This window comes from Marmota marmota, unplaced genomic scaffold (assembly GCF_001458135.2).
Source record: "Marmota marmota marmota unplaced genomic scaffold, marMar, whole genome shotgun sequence".
Lineage (NCBI taxonomy): Eukaryota > Metazoa > Chordata > Mammalia > Rodentia > Sciuridae > Marmota > Marmota marmota.
The window spans coordinates 7,211,738-7,225,513 of record NW_026000294.1 but is presented as its reverse complement, the minus strand read 5'-3'; the positions used below and the strand labels follow the sequence as shown (position 1 = coordinate 7,225,513).

Here is a 13,776-nt window from a genome sequence, read left to right as displayed (position 1 = left end):
CTTTCAAACAGAAGACTGACAAGATCTTTCTTCCTTGAGGAGGCTCATCTACTAAATCTCCCTCTCAAATAAGGTTCATTTGCAGGAGCAAATGTCTGAGTTATCTAGAGACAAAGTAGTTAGCTTTGTTACAAACTGAGCATCCATGAACCTTGCTGGGTAAGTGAGGAAATTAAGGAAATGAGGGAAAGTTCGTCTGAGCCATGTGTTGCTCGGCTGTAAGGTGAAAATGTGGAACTCTCAAACTCTATGTATGCTCTAATTATGTTGGTCTGTGCCTCTGTTTCAGTTCTCAGCTTGATGGACCAAAGTGGCTTATCCCATGTGAGCCTGCTTATCTCAGGGATCCAATTAAAAAAAAATCCCTCAGAAATGGGACACTTCTCAGAAGAGCAGTTAGGTGATTTTTACCCCCCAGGGTGGGACTTCGTCAAGTTTAGCAGTGAAGAGAGGTATAGGGTAAGAAAGATAAGGGTCTTGGTTTTAAACAACCACAAAGCTCCCAGTCAAGACGGCCCCTTTGTTCTAAATTCCCTCAATTCCAACCAGCTGTTACGGAGCCGAGCGCCACCTCTGTGTGGAAGCACTGTTTTAAACATTGGGGACCTAACAATGAATATGGCCAAGGCCCCTGTTACTAAGATGAGGTGTTCATCCAGATGTGGTTTTCACCTTTCCAGAGCTCAGGGCTGTGCAAACATTTCTCGCCAGAATTTCAACTTGTCTTTCAGCCTCCTAATTAATTCCAGCCAAATTCCCATGAGTAAGAGACTGGAATAAACCAGTCTCCCCCACGCACCCTCCCGCCCCCCTACCAGGCAGTGTGCGGCTTCCTTCCTAGCAGTGGTGGGGCGGACTTGGGGTAGGCGGAGGCGGGCGGTACGAGGTGACCTGATTTCATTCGCCACGCTTCTCGCTTCGCGGGCGCGCGCCCACGTGACCACCTTCCCCTAAATAAAGTTGAACAGTTCTGGGCTGCGCACAGTTGCTGAGGGAGACATCGGCTCCAGTGAGCTTCTCTTGCTGCAGCAGTTTCCAGCTGGCACCTCTGCCGCCTTCGCACAATCCTGCACCTTTGGAACAGCGGCATCATCCAGAGCCCAGCTCAGTTGAACCGCCCAGGTAGGCCCCACCCCCACCCCGGCGCCAACTGGTCGGTACACCAACAGATGCCTGGAAGGATGGGTGGGTGGGTCGCGGGGCTTTGGCACTGGCACACGGAGCTGGGCTAAAGAGATGGGGTGTCAAGAGAGAACGAGCTCAAAGTGTGAGAAAACACTCCTGAGGACGGATGCAGTTCGTGTGCATGGGTTCTGATGAGTGCTTCAGGATTTGGGGAGTCAGCATTAGACTACAAATGGGAAAAGTGTGGTTGACTGGAATTCTGAAAGCCTCGGGTTCCTCCCAGATCCTGCCTCATTCTTCTACATATCCTTGAGCAAAAAGCTTTATTAAGCTTTCTGCACCTCAGTTTCCCCATTTTCAAGAACTGGTTTCAGACTCCCGCCACTAGGACTGGTAATGCAGCTGGGGGCTGGGAAGAGACAATGGCGGAGAGCGTGGCGCACCTGTGCTGAGGGCTGTGGACTTGAGGCACCCTGATAGTCCATGGAGGTGGAGGCTGTCTCGATAGTGGGGGGTGTGATCTGTGGGGTTGAACCTGGTAGCTCAGTCCTAGGATGCGCATCCCCATGACACCTGCTTGTGGATCCAGCTGTGGCTGAGAACAGAACTGTGGCCTGAGGGAGCGCAGGAGCCACTCGTTCTTTCCCATTGCTGGCGTCCAATACAGATTCCTGTGCTTTAGCTGTGGCAGCAGGACCCCCAACTTGCTAGATATGGCTTCCTGTAAAGCCGGGTTCTTCCCTGGCTGCCCCCTTTCAAAGACAAGTCTGCTCCTGCTCACTGCGGGAAACGGAGGGGGAAGGGAAGAGAGAGCAGTAAGGAGGGGCAGGAAAGAGAGAGAGAGAGAGAGAGAGAGAGTGTGTGTGTGTGTGTGTGTGTGTGTGTGTGTGTGTTTCTTGCTTTGCGCGATTGGGCATCTGTTTGTGTGTTGGGGAAGGAGGTGGATACCGCAGGGAATTCCCAGTCATCTAGCCCTGTCAAGGATTGAATCAGAAACCCCTGAGCTATCACTCTCAATTCAGGAGGCACCCCACCCACCTCAGAGCTGTCCTTGGGGAAGAATTGGTATAGCTGAGAGACCACACCTCGGCTGGAAAAGGGGTAGGTAAGTGGGAGGCTAATCGTTCTGGAGCCCAATAATGATTATCCAGCTAGCCCCATCTTGAGAGTGCTTTGAATACACAGGTTTCATCCAATATTGAGGGAGGGGTGGAAGAGAGAAGGAGGTAAAGGCGGGGGNGGGGGGGGGGGGGGGTGGAATGGAGGAGCACACATACTGACTTCAGGCAGAGGGTGGCCCCTATGCATTCTAATGTCATCTCCGACAGCAATTGCAGTTGTACTGACTGCCTGAATGACTAAGAAAACTTAAGAGGAAAGCTCCCAAGGCTGGACATTCTGCACTAGATCCTAGGCCCTCTGGGGAAGGGTAGAGCCAGGGAACAGTTTAAGCCCCTAAATCTTCCCTTGGTTTGCATCTGAAACTGCAGTCCTCTGTCTTTGCTGGATTGGAACAAGATAATGCTCCTGCCTGGAAAGCAAATAGAGACACAATCTGACTTTTAAATCCAGTTTCCATCCCTTACACACAAAATGCCCAGTAGTTGCTTGTCTACCTCTGCTAACAATGCACTTTTAACCACTCTATCCCTCAAAGGCTAATTGTTTTCCTCTCAGAGTACCCATCCCCTCCAATTCCCATCAACAAATCACTATTTAGAATGTCAACCCTTTGCAGAAGATGAAATGGGATTTTAAAAAGAACCAGCCTTCATTGTGATAGTGGTGAGGAACAGGTATAATAACCCTTACATGTGCAGTGATGAACCCACTTCCCCTCTCTGGGTCTTAGTTTTTACTCCTGCATAAAGCATGTATTTAGGTTAGTGGGGAATTGTGTGGTTCATTGTTCATAGGAGACACACATGCACTCATGAACTGACAGCTCATGATATAGCCAAAGATAATTAATTGCTAAATTGTTTTGTAGAACTTAAAGTGTCAGCTATCACTTCTCACTCTCTACATCATTTAATATATTGCCTTTTCACTTGATTTCCCTTCATCCACATAGATTAAAATGGAGATCAATGCACAGCAGCCATAAACCTTGATTGAGAGGAAAATAATCTGCTAATGTAATTTCACTAGACTCAAAGAGGGAAATAGGTATACAGTTTGTTGTGGAGGAATAAAGAAGAGACAAAATATTTTAATTATGTGGTTTTCAGAGATGGGCCCCAAGCATGTCCAAACCTGTATCACAGCCCTGGCTGTCTACCTTTCCTTCCTAGTGAGTTTAAGTGGAGGGGAGTTCAGCATCAGAACAGGAAAGTGGTGGTATGCTGATCTTTGTTCCTCCTTGGTAGAACAATTTTGAATAGCAGTGAGGTAACTTAAATTTAACTCAGGAATTGTTGCCCTAAAAAGACTGCCTATGGACTTAGTGCCTTAGGGTTAGGCTGTTTTGAAAGTGGAGGTGTTTTTTGTTTTTGTTTTGTGTATAAATACTATTTGAAAATATTTTTAGACAAAGGTTAAATGGTAGAAGTTTCTCATTCCCATATATGTGAAAATAAAATTAAAATACACAAAGCAAAACCCAGCTACTCTTACAATTGTATACAAGAGAGAACAAGTTCAGGTCATGGAATCTGCTTTTATTTCTGTGTTCCTTTTATCAATATCCACTGCAGTAAAATCTATAAATGGTATGGGAGAGATTTTTCCATGGGGAAAGGGAAAGATCAGAGGGAATAGAGAAATTTGTCAAGAGAAATTGAACATCAGAGCAGATTCTCAAAGGCAGCAGTAAGTGACTGATTTAGATTGGTTTTACCAAGTTCCTAGAAAATGATTTTAGAACAAAGAAGACATGTGCAGCCAGGCACAGTGATATACGCCTGTAATACCAATAGCTCATGAGGTTAAGGTGGGAGGATCATTAGTTAAAGCCAGCCTCATCAGCTTATCATGCATGAGGCACTGGGTTCGATCCTCAGCACCACATAAAAATAAAGACAATAAAGTCCATCAACAACTAAAAAAAATATTTTTAAAAGTAAATTTTTTGGGGGCTGGGGCTGTAGCAACTTAGTGAGACCTAAGCAACTTAGTGAGACCCTGTCTCAAAATAAAATAAAATAAAAAAGGGCTGGGGATGTTGCTCAATAGTTAAGTTACCCTCAGTTCGATCCCTGATGCAAAGGGGGCGGGGGGTTACATTGAACACTCTCCCAATGACACATGAAGTTTGAAACTGCAGCTGCCCATCTGTATCTATAGTCATACCCCTCTCATATATATACACATGCAAACACACACACACACACATACACACACACACACACATTTTAGTTGGAATAATTTTTATTGATTTGACTTGAACTCAAAAAATAAGTGCCTGGAATTGACAGAAATTGTTCCATCTGAGACCCATCTTCCTGAACTTCCCTTAAAGCTTTAATTAGGCTAAACACAGGAGATGGGACAAGATATTATGTGAACTTAAGGAAATATCTAATTGGCTTAAACTTTATTTTAAATTTCTCCTGTAGTTTAAAAAGTGTACTTTAAAAAAGATTTGTAGTTATAGATGAACAGAATGCCTTTAGTTTATTTGTTTACTTTTATGTGATGCTGAGGATCAAACCCAGTGCCTCACGCATGCTAGGGAAGTGCTCTGCCACTGAGCTACAGCCTCAGCCCAAAAAAATTTACTTTTTTTAAATTTTTTTTTAGTTTTTGATGGACTTTATTATCTTTATTTTTATGTGGTGCTGAGGATCGAACCCAGTGCCTCATGCATAGGTTGAGCGCGCTACCACTGAGCCACAACCCCAGCCCTCCTCCCAAAATTTTACTTTTAATGTATGACTTGTATTACTAATTGTGAAAGTTCCTTCTGAGGGTAAATATTTTTTTATTCATGTGATTTGACAGTGGCAAGGACAAGAGTAGCAACTCCAGGTTTATTTTTCTTTTCTTTTTCTTCCTTTTTTTTTCTCTTTTTTAGTAACAGGGATTCAATCCAGCTGTGTTTTTATCACTGAGCTACATTCCCAGCACTTAAAAAAAATAGTCAGTTGGTTAGATTGACTTTAACTTTGAATCCTCCTGACTCAGCCTCCAAAGTTGTTGGGATTACATATTTGCATCATCATAGCAGCTACTTTTCTTTTGTGTACTACTCAATTACATTAATAAGAGTCTACCCTGGAATATAAAGTAGAAGGAAAGCTGAGTGGGGGTCATTTTAAAAGTTCTTTAAAAAGGAGTTTGCCAAAGGACACATCTTGCCTTGGTTGTCTAGGACATCTCAACATCCTCCCTGACCCACACTAAATCTTTAATCCATGACCAACTACAACTGGGAGCTTGGTATTTCATTTTCTGCTGCAGTCAGATAATTACTTTCAAAATGACAATATTCTTAGTTGGAACTTCAGCCTTTTAAATAAAAATAAGGGGGCTTTATAAAACGGTGTAAAGCCTCTTTCAAATCCAACAGCCTGGTATTCAATGAGTTGATGAAAATCTATCTCCAAACTTCATAGGTCCTTTTAATGAGGCCAGATAAAATCTGGAAGAGGGGTGATGTTATTTAAATTATCATTTGGCTTTGTGGGGGGCTATGGAGAGTGTCTGCAACATATTTCTGCCTTCCAGTATCTGCCAAGTCCAAAGGAAGAAATATGCAAGACATCATTTTGCCTACCTTATTCTACCTGAATACATGGCTTGCTTTAAAACCAGGAGATACAAGGTAAAAGCTGTTTATAATGTAGTTAAGTGAAAACTACAGTCTCAAAAGATAAAACTGCCTTGTTTCTGTGTGTAATTTTGTGTCCTTTCATCCAAGACATTTACAAAATGGAGTGGCATTGGATTCTTTGGGTGTAAATGGAATACAACCCCTACAAACACTTTAAGGGACTATCAAAAGATACATTTTGCTGGGTGTGGTGATGCATGCCTGAAGCCCCAGCTACTTAGAAAGCTGAGGCAGAAGGATTCCAAGTTCAAGACCATCCTGGGCAATTAAGCCCAAGCTCGAAACAAATAATAATAATAATTTTTAAAAAGGGCTGGCAATGTAGCTCAGTGGTATAATGCCCCTGGGATCATTCCCCAGCACTGCAAGAAAGAAAAAAAAACTGCATTTTTCATATGGCATTCACTGAAAAAAATAAATTGCTCATATAAAGGAAAGTAAGGGAGGGTCAGATATCATAAATATATAGGAAATATCAGTAGTATGGAAAAGGAGATGTAGAAAGAAAGAGGAAGATTGGGAAAGGGGAGGAAATGTGGAATGAACTTTTAAAAATCATGTTATGTGCATATATAAATATAGTATAGGTAATTCCACATTTATGTGTAATTAGAAAGAACCAATCAAAAATAAATAGATGAGTGAAAGGAAGATTAGTAGAGTAGAAGAAGAGAATGAAGGGAGAGAAGAAGAGAGGTAAAAGGTAGTGAACAAAAAAAGAATTGTTCAAAGTGGACAGTATTCTGAGCTTAATCTTGGAGCCATTGAGGGAGCATCTTCACAGCATTTCTGCACTCAGGTGTGTTTTGTGCAGCAGTAATTTATATATAATATTTACTACCTATAGCAGAGACTTTGACCCTTAACTATATTTTATTTTCATTTGTATTATTGTATGTCACTGTTTAATGATTTTCTCATGTGCATATCCTTAAATCTGTTATGTTATCTTTTTATTTTAATCAAAGTCTACCATATTTATTGCTCTGAATTTTCTTTAAAATTCATCATTTAAACTCTACTGGAAGTTAACATATTGTGAAACATATGTGCTTCTTATTAGAGTGAAGACATTATTTACTTTTTAAAATAATAATAGTATGCCAGTTTATAGTAAACAGAAGTACATTAGAGTTAGAAAGTGCTTAACAACACATAATTAATAAATTTAGTTTCTCATTGCAGGGGAGGGCTAGTCTGCAGACTTCTAGTAAAATTGCAATTATGATTTATAGAGCCACAGAGCAGTTTGGGGGTTGGTACTTAATGAAAATAATAGTATATTGGTAAGTATTTTGAAATGTGAGACAGTATTTTCTTAGAATAAGTTATTTAACATTTATTTTTTATTTTAGGTTGACTGTAGAATCAGTGTTCATGCACTGAACCCAGCCAATAAAGGGTACTACTTTAGAATGGATGTTGAAAATATCACTGTGATATTGTATGCCACAGGTTGCAAGGATTAATGTTTCCAAAATGACTGTTCAACTTGGCTTCATATTTTAATTAGAGTTAAAATACTTACCAAATTCATGCCATTTTGGCTCAACTTGTTTTTCTAGGTTCCTAATTTTCTACTATTTTAGAAAACACTTAATTTCTGATTAAAAGCACATTAAGGAATGATATCCTTGCTGCCAGAATATAATGTTAATGAGAACTAACATCAAAGAAGCAGGAGACAGGGTTCTGCTAATACCTCTCTTGTAAAGTCACTAATATGCCATGCTACATTCAATGAGTTATTTGCATCTTGTATATGTTGCAGGCACTCTTGCCATTTTAAAACTTTAGTTTAACTGCTGTAGACAAATATTAATAGAAAATTGACTCCACTTTTTTTAAACCAGCTCCTGAAGTAGCATACTGGAGATTGCATTCATTTTTCATATGAGAGAATCCAAGTCAAGTCTTCTTTAGTCATCTTCAAGTTGGGGACTGTGAGAGAACAAGTTTCATTGTTGCCTTTTCTTCCAATGAGATCATCCTTCAACTTAGGATTCATGCCTGCCTTCTGGACTTCTGAGGACTATGAGAATATTAATAAGATGAATGCAACCATCCAGGCTGAAGCCACCCATCTGGATGCTCCTCTCTCCTCCATGGTGGCCCTGATAATAGTGTTGATAATTATTTTCTCATTGGTAATGACCTCCTTTGTGACATACTGTTTTCACAAGTGGAAGCTGAGGGGCCGCAAACTGCAGAGAGCCCTGGAAGAGTATCAAAGAGATCAAGAGAAAAATATATTTCATAGCCCTCCTGATCTTATTTCTTAAAATATTGTAAACTGACAATCGAAGGGCACCATCTGAAACAAAGCAACATGACAAGAAAGAACAAGAAATGGAACAACATGAAATAAGAAGAAATTAGATGTGAAAACAAGATGAAGTAAAACCATAGGCAACAAAATGACATGCTGCAAAATGACAGGAAGTGAAAGGGGAGGAGGAGAATGATAATTGTACAACAACTCTAAAACAAGAGTTCATGTCATAGTTCTGTTAATCCAACTGTTCATTGTTTGACAGTTGCCTATAGTTTCATTATAGATTATAAGCAACTTGGTGATAGTTTTTTTTTTCCCTTTCTTTGTGTATTTGTTTTGTTTGGTGTACAGTGAAAGCAAAACCATCATGTATTTTACATCTTCATTTTATTTACCAACAACCTTTGGATTGCTGATGGATGTGACTAAATAAAAGTTCTATACTGATCATTCACCTATGAAAGATGGCCAGATGAATATAAAGATAAGAACCTTGATATCAGGCATATAATATGGTAGTTTTATTTTCCGGCTAGTAATGTTTGCATTGAAGATAAGAAAAAGATTGCATAATCATAGCACATGTAACAGTGTAAGTACTGACTGTAACAAAATATCTAGATGTGTTGAAATGTAGGCAATATGTGTTTTATAAAAAGGAGAAAAAAATAAGTCCCAACTACCTAATAACCCCATCTCCTGAAGTTTTGCTTAAGTTATAGATTGCTTGAAATTAATATTAATTAATATATATGTTTGAAGCAAAATTCTTTTCTGGTAATAATGCTGTATGTATACATGTTTCGGTAAAAAAAAAAAAACTTGTCATAATATGAATGAGATGGTTTTTAACAGTATGTGCTATGTAAGTATTGCTAACAATTAAAATGTGAAATTTTCTTGGATGTTATAAATGAAATCTATTAAATGAGATCGTGTATAATGGAATGCATTGTGGAGCTTACCAATCTTTGGATATAAAAGCAAGCAGTCCTACTTTGTGACTCAACAAATATATGTATTAAAAAGAAATTGTCTTTAATTTTTTTAAAAGAGAGAGAGAGAGAGAGAGATTTTAATATTTATTTTTCTGTTTTCGGCGGACACAACATCTTTATTTTTATGTGGTGCTGAGGATCGAACCCAGGCCCCGCGCATGCCAGGCGAGCGAGCTACTGCTTGAGCCACATCCCCAGCCCATGTCTTTAATTTTTTAAAGTAGAAAAGGTCTGGGGATTGAGCTAAGTGAAGAGCAATATCTACACATCAGAAGATATCTTGAAAGGTAGGGAAGCAGGGAGATTGAGATTGAAGCAAAGATATTTCTAAATGATAAATTCATGGTTTAAAAAGTCCAAAGAGCAAAAACATTTACAGAGATGAAATACATGGTCTTTTCTTAGGGAACTTAGATTAGGATTCAAAATGAACATTTAGGAAATAAACTAAGAACACTTAAAAACCATACAAAAGGAAATGCAAATGTATGTAGTGAATTCAAATGCCTTAGGTTCCACAATCCTATGAATATATACAGTCTATAAATATTTTTTAAAAGTCTTGTTCCCACTACTTATTTGTTTATACAGGACCTCTAAACTTCTTTGCAAATTTACTGGGAGTTTCCAAAATGTGTAAGTTGGATATGAGGAGGGGGGAAATTATATTAACAATCAATATTTCAGCTCTACCGCTAAGCCACAACACTTTTTAACAATGATAAAAAGAGAATTATATTATAATGTTAATGGAAAAGAGTTCTAGAGCTCGCCTAGCACGTGTGAGGCCCTTTGTTTGATCCTCAGCACCACATAAAATAAATAAAATAAAGGTATCGTGTCCAACTATAATTAAAAAATAAATATTAAAAAAACTCATTCATCCTTTTATCAGGAAACAACTCCTGTGATAACTGAGTCCCATGATAATGATATTAATGCATGAAGGCAGAGCCCTCATGACCTGATAAACTCTTAAAGGCTCTACCACTAATGCTGTTGGATTTGGGATAAACTTTCTAACACATGGAGTTTGGGGGACTTTCTGCCAGTACATAACAATCATCCCTTTAATTCCATCTTCCAGTGGAAGATTGACCTTCCTTTCATTTAGACTCTCAGAGGCATCCTCCTCAAAATTCAAATTTCTATGAACAGTGCATTCAAGGCACTATAAACTTTCCCTATATGTATATCAAAGTCTTCCCAACCCCTTCCCCATGCTCAGTTCTAAAGCTATTCACAAAATTTAGCTATTTGATATGACAACAGTTCACTTATTGTACTAAAATATGTATTAGCTATCTACTGTATTATGACAAATTACCATAAAATTTATCAGCTTACAACCACAATCATTTATTATTTTGAAGTTTCTGTAGGCCAGGAATTCTGGCACATATAAGCTGAATACCCTCTGACTCAGGTCTCTTATTAGATATGCAGTAAAGATGTTGGCCAGAAAACAGGCTCCACATGAAGGATCTGCTGGAGATCTAATTACACTAATGTATCTATTGACAAGATTTAGTTCCTCACAACTTATTGGATGTGGGAATTTCTTAGTTCCTTGCTATCTGTCCCTCTCCATAGGGTAACTCACAACAACTCAGCAGGCTTCCCGCCCAGGTAGGTGGGACTTTTATAGTCTGAGGCATGCCTTCATACCCTTCTCAGTATTTCTGCAGTAACTACATCCTAGTCATATCCACTGTAAGAGAGATAATAAACTGAATATTTATGTCATTTAACACAATTATGTCCGGTGGCATATGGATTTACTTTAATTTAAAATAAGTACAGCAACTATGCTTAATGAGATGAAGTTATTTTTATTAAGGAATAAAAATAAATTGTAACAAGAACCTTATAAAAATATTAGCTCTGAGAAAATATTCCAGTTAAAGAACACAACAGGTAGGAAAATTAGATCCAACTGTATAATGAATTAATAAGTTGAAATTTTTTATGAAGATGGCTGTATGGATAGCAATATAGAAGGCAAAACAGAAATTTTGGTATGTGCTATTAAGTAACCCAGAAAAGAGACAAAAATGGGTGGGAAGAATTATGTGAAGAAATAACAGGTGCTGGTGTTGTAGCTCAGCGGTAGAGCTCTCACCTAGCACATGCGAGGCCCTGGGTTTGATCCTCAACACTACATAAAAATAAAATAAAGGTATTGTGTCCAACTACAACTAAAAAATAAATATTAAAAATAGAAAAGAGTAAAGCATTTTGATTGAAAGTGATTACAGAGTGCCAGCTCTTAGATTGAAATGGCTTATTCTTATGAAGATGTTGTATTAGTTGTCTATTTCTGTCATAAGAAATTACAATATGTTTATATTGTAGAGAAATTTAAGAATACCAAAGAAAGAGGCTGAGGTTGTGATCCAGTAGTAGAGCACATATCCAGCATGTGTGAGGCCTCAGCTTCAATACCTAGCACTGAAACGCACGTGCATGTGCACACACACACACACACAGAAAATTCTAAACAATTTTAGGCAAAAGGAGATGACTTACAAAGAAATAAACATTTGACTTATGTCATAATTTTTAACAATGATAAAAGAGAATAATATTATAATGTTAATGGAAAAGAGCATTGACTCTAAAACTCAAAATATCAGTCAAAATATCATTCAAATGTGAGAATAAAATACAAATATTCTCAGGTATAGAGGCCTCAAAACACTTGGAGAAAGTACTCAAATGTGAAGAAAACACATCCAGGAAGTACTACCAGAAATATGGTAAGAATGATTTTGCTAATTTTTTATTGTTTTAAAATTGTTCCAAAAGAGGGCTGGGGTAAGGCCCTGGGTTCAATCCTCAGCACCACATATAAATAAATAAATAAATAAATAGATAAATAGATAAATAAGTTTAAAAAATGTTACAAATGAGAAAGAGAAAATAACAAAAATCCACATGTTTGGGGGCAGGATCCATACATCTGTATTCAATAATTTAATTAGAATAACCCACTGCACTTGATGGCATTTGCACACATGGCTTTTGTTTATTATAAATTGGCAAAGGAAGAAGATGCAGGGGATGGAGTCGAGAGGTTCACAGGTAATTAAAATTCTTTTCCATAAGTAGGGGAAGAAAGTCAAGATGGGGAGTTACACAGACTAAGCTTCTATTTGCAGTAATAAACCACAGTAACTGGCTCAAATTTACAATGTTTCTGCCAAAGGAAGCCCACTTAAGATTTAAACTCCAAAACTTATTAGGGACTGGTCATGCAGGCACTCTCTGCCTACACAAGCATTCACAATTTATAAAATTTACTGCTCCCTGAAGGAAAGCAGTATTCACCATAAACCATATTATTTACACAATCCGATGAGATACATCAGTGTTCGGTGTCCCAGGTGTATCAATCAACCTTTTCAATCAGTAACACAGGGAATATTTCAAAAGACAAATTCCCAGATATCAACCAATGGTTAGTTCTGCAGAAATACACTCCTAAACTTATGTGAGAATAGAGAAATAGCAGTCTTGTGTATTAATGCTTTCCTTAATTTGCAAAATGAATCTCGTGTGTTATTTAGAAGTTTAAAAAAACATTAACATAGGTTTTAAATGAAATAACCATAATAATAAATAAGACATTTTTCAACCAACAGAAGAAAACTCAACCAGCAAACTCAACCAGAAAGGAGAATCATTTAGCTATACCAATAAATGTTTAAGGTATTCAAATTGTAGTCAGAGGTTTACCCTGAAACACAAATCAGCCCCAAATAATTTATGTGCCAGTTGTACAAATCAAGAAATATTTTATTCCTATTTTATATGATTATGTAAAATTATATAATTCCTATTTTATATTCATATCCCTAGAAAATAGAAAAGGAGAAATAATTGCTAAGATCATTGTAAACATTAAAATAAAATTTAATGAAGGCAGTAGAACTGTGGCTCTAAGACCAGATGAGAATAATTCAGGAAAAGGAAATATGGACAAAGAAATTCAGCATAATTGTAAAAGAATCATTTTGTAATCAACTGTGATTCATCCTAGAAACATATCTAAATATATTCAAAATAACAAAAACTTCTAATTCAATTTGTTACATTGATAAACACAATGATAAAAATTGTATATTTTTTCAATAAATATAGGAGCAAGCACTCTATATGCCCTAAATCATAATTTTGATTAAAAAAAAAAGTCACCCGGATATGGTGGCACATGCCTGTAATCCCAGTGGCTTGGGAGGCTGAGACAGGAGAATCTTGAGTTCAAAGCCCGCCTCAGTAATTGCAAGGCACTAAGCAACTCAGTGAGACCAAATACAAAATAGGGCTGGGGATGTGGCTCACTGGTTGAGTACCCCTGAGTTAAAAAAAAAAAAAAGTCATACCAAACCAGAAACAGAAAGGAACTTCCTCAATCTGGAAATGTTATATACTAAAAATTAAACTAACCAAACATTCTATTTAATTGTATTAGTTATCTATTTCTGTGTGACAAATTGCCACAAACAGTAGCTTAAAACATATTTTTCAATTTAAATTTCTTTTTCATCATTTTTATTATTATTTTTATATCACAGTGAAGTATATTTTGAAATATTATATAT

General features: G+C 37.7%; 1 long non-coding RNA gene across 1 annotated transcript; it reads left to right on the top strand.

Annotated features, from left to right (window-relative positions):
* The first annotated feature begins 857 nt into the window (after nucleotides 1–857).
* LOC125614430 lies at nucleotides 858–9,206 on the top strand. Its single transcript, XR_007345019.1, has 2 exons — nucleotides 858–1,122; nucleotides 7,753–9,206. It is a non-coding gene; the product is annotated as an uncharacterized LOC125614430 (long non-coding RNA).
* Nucleotides 9,207–13,776: the final 4,570 nt, after the last annotated feature.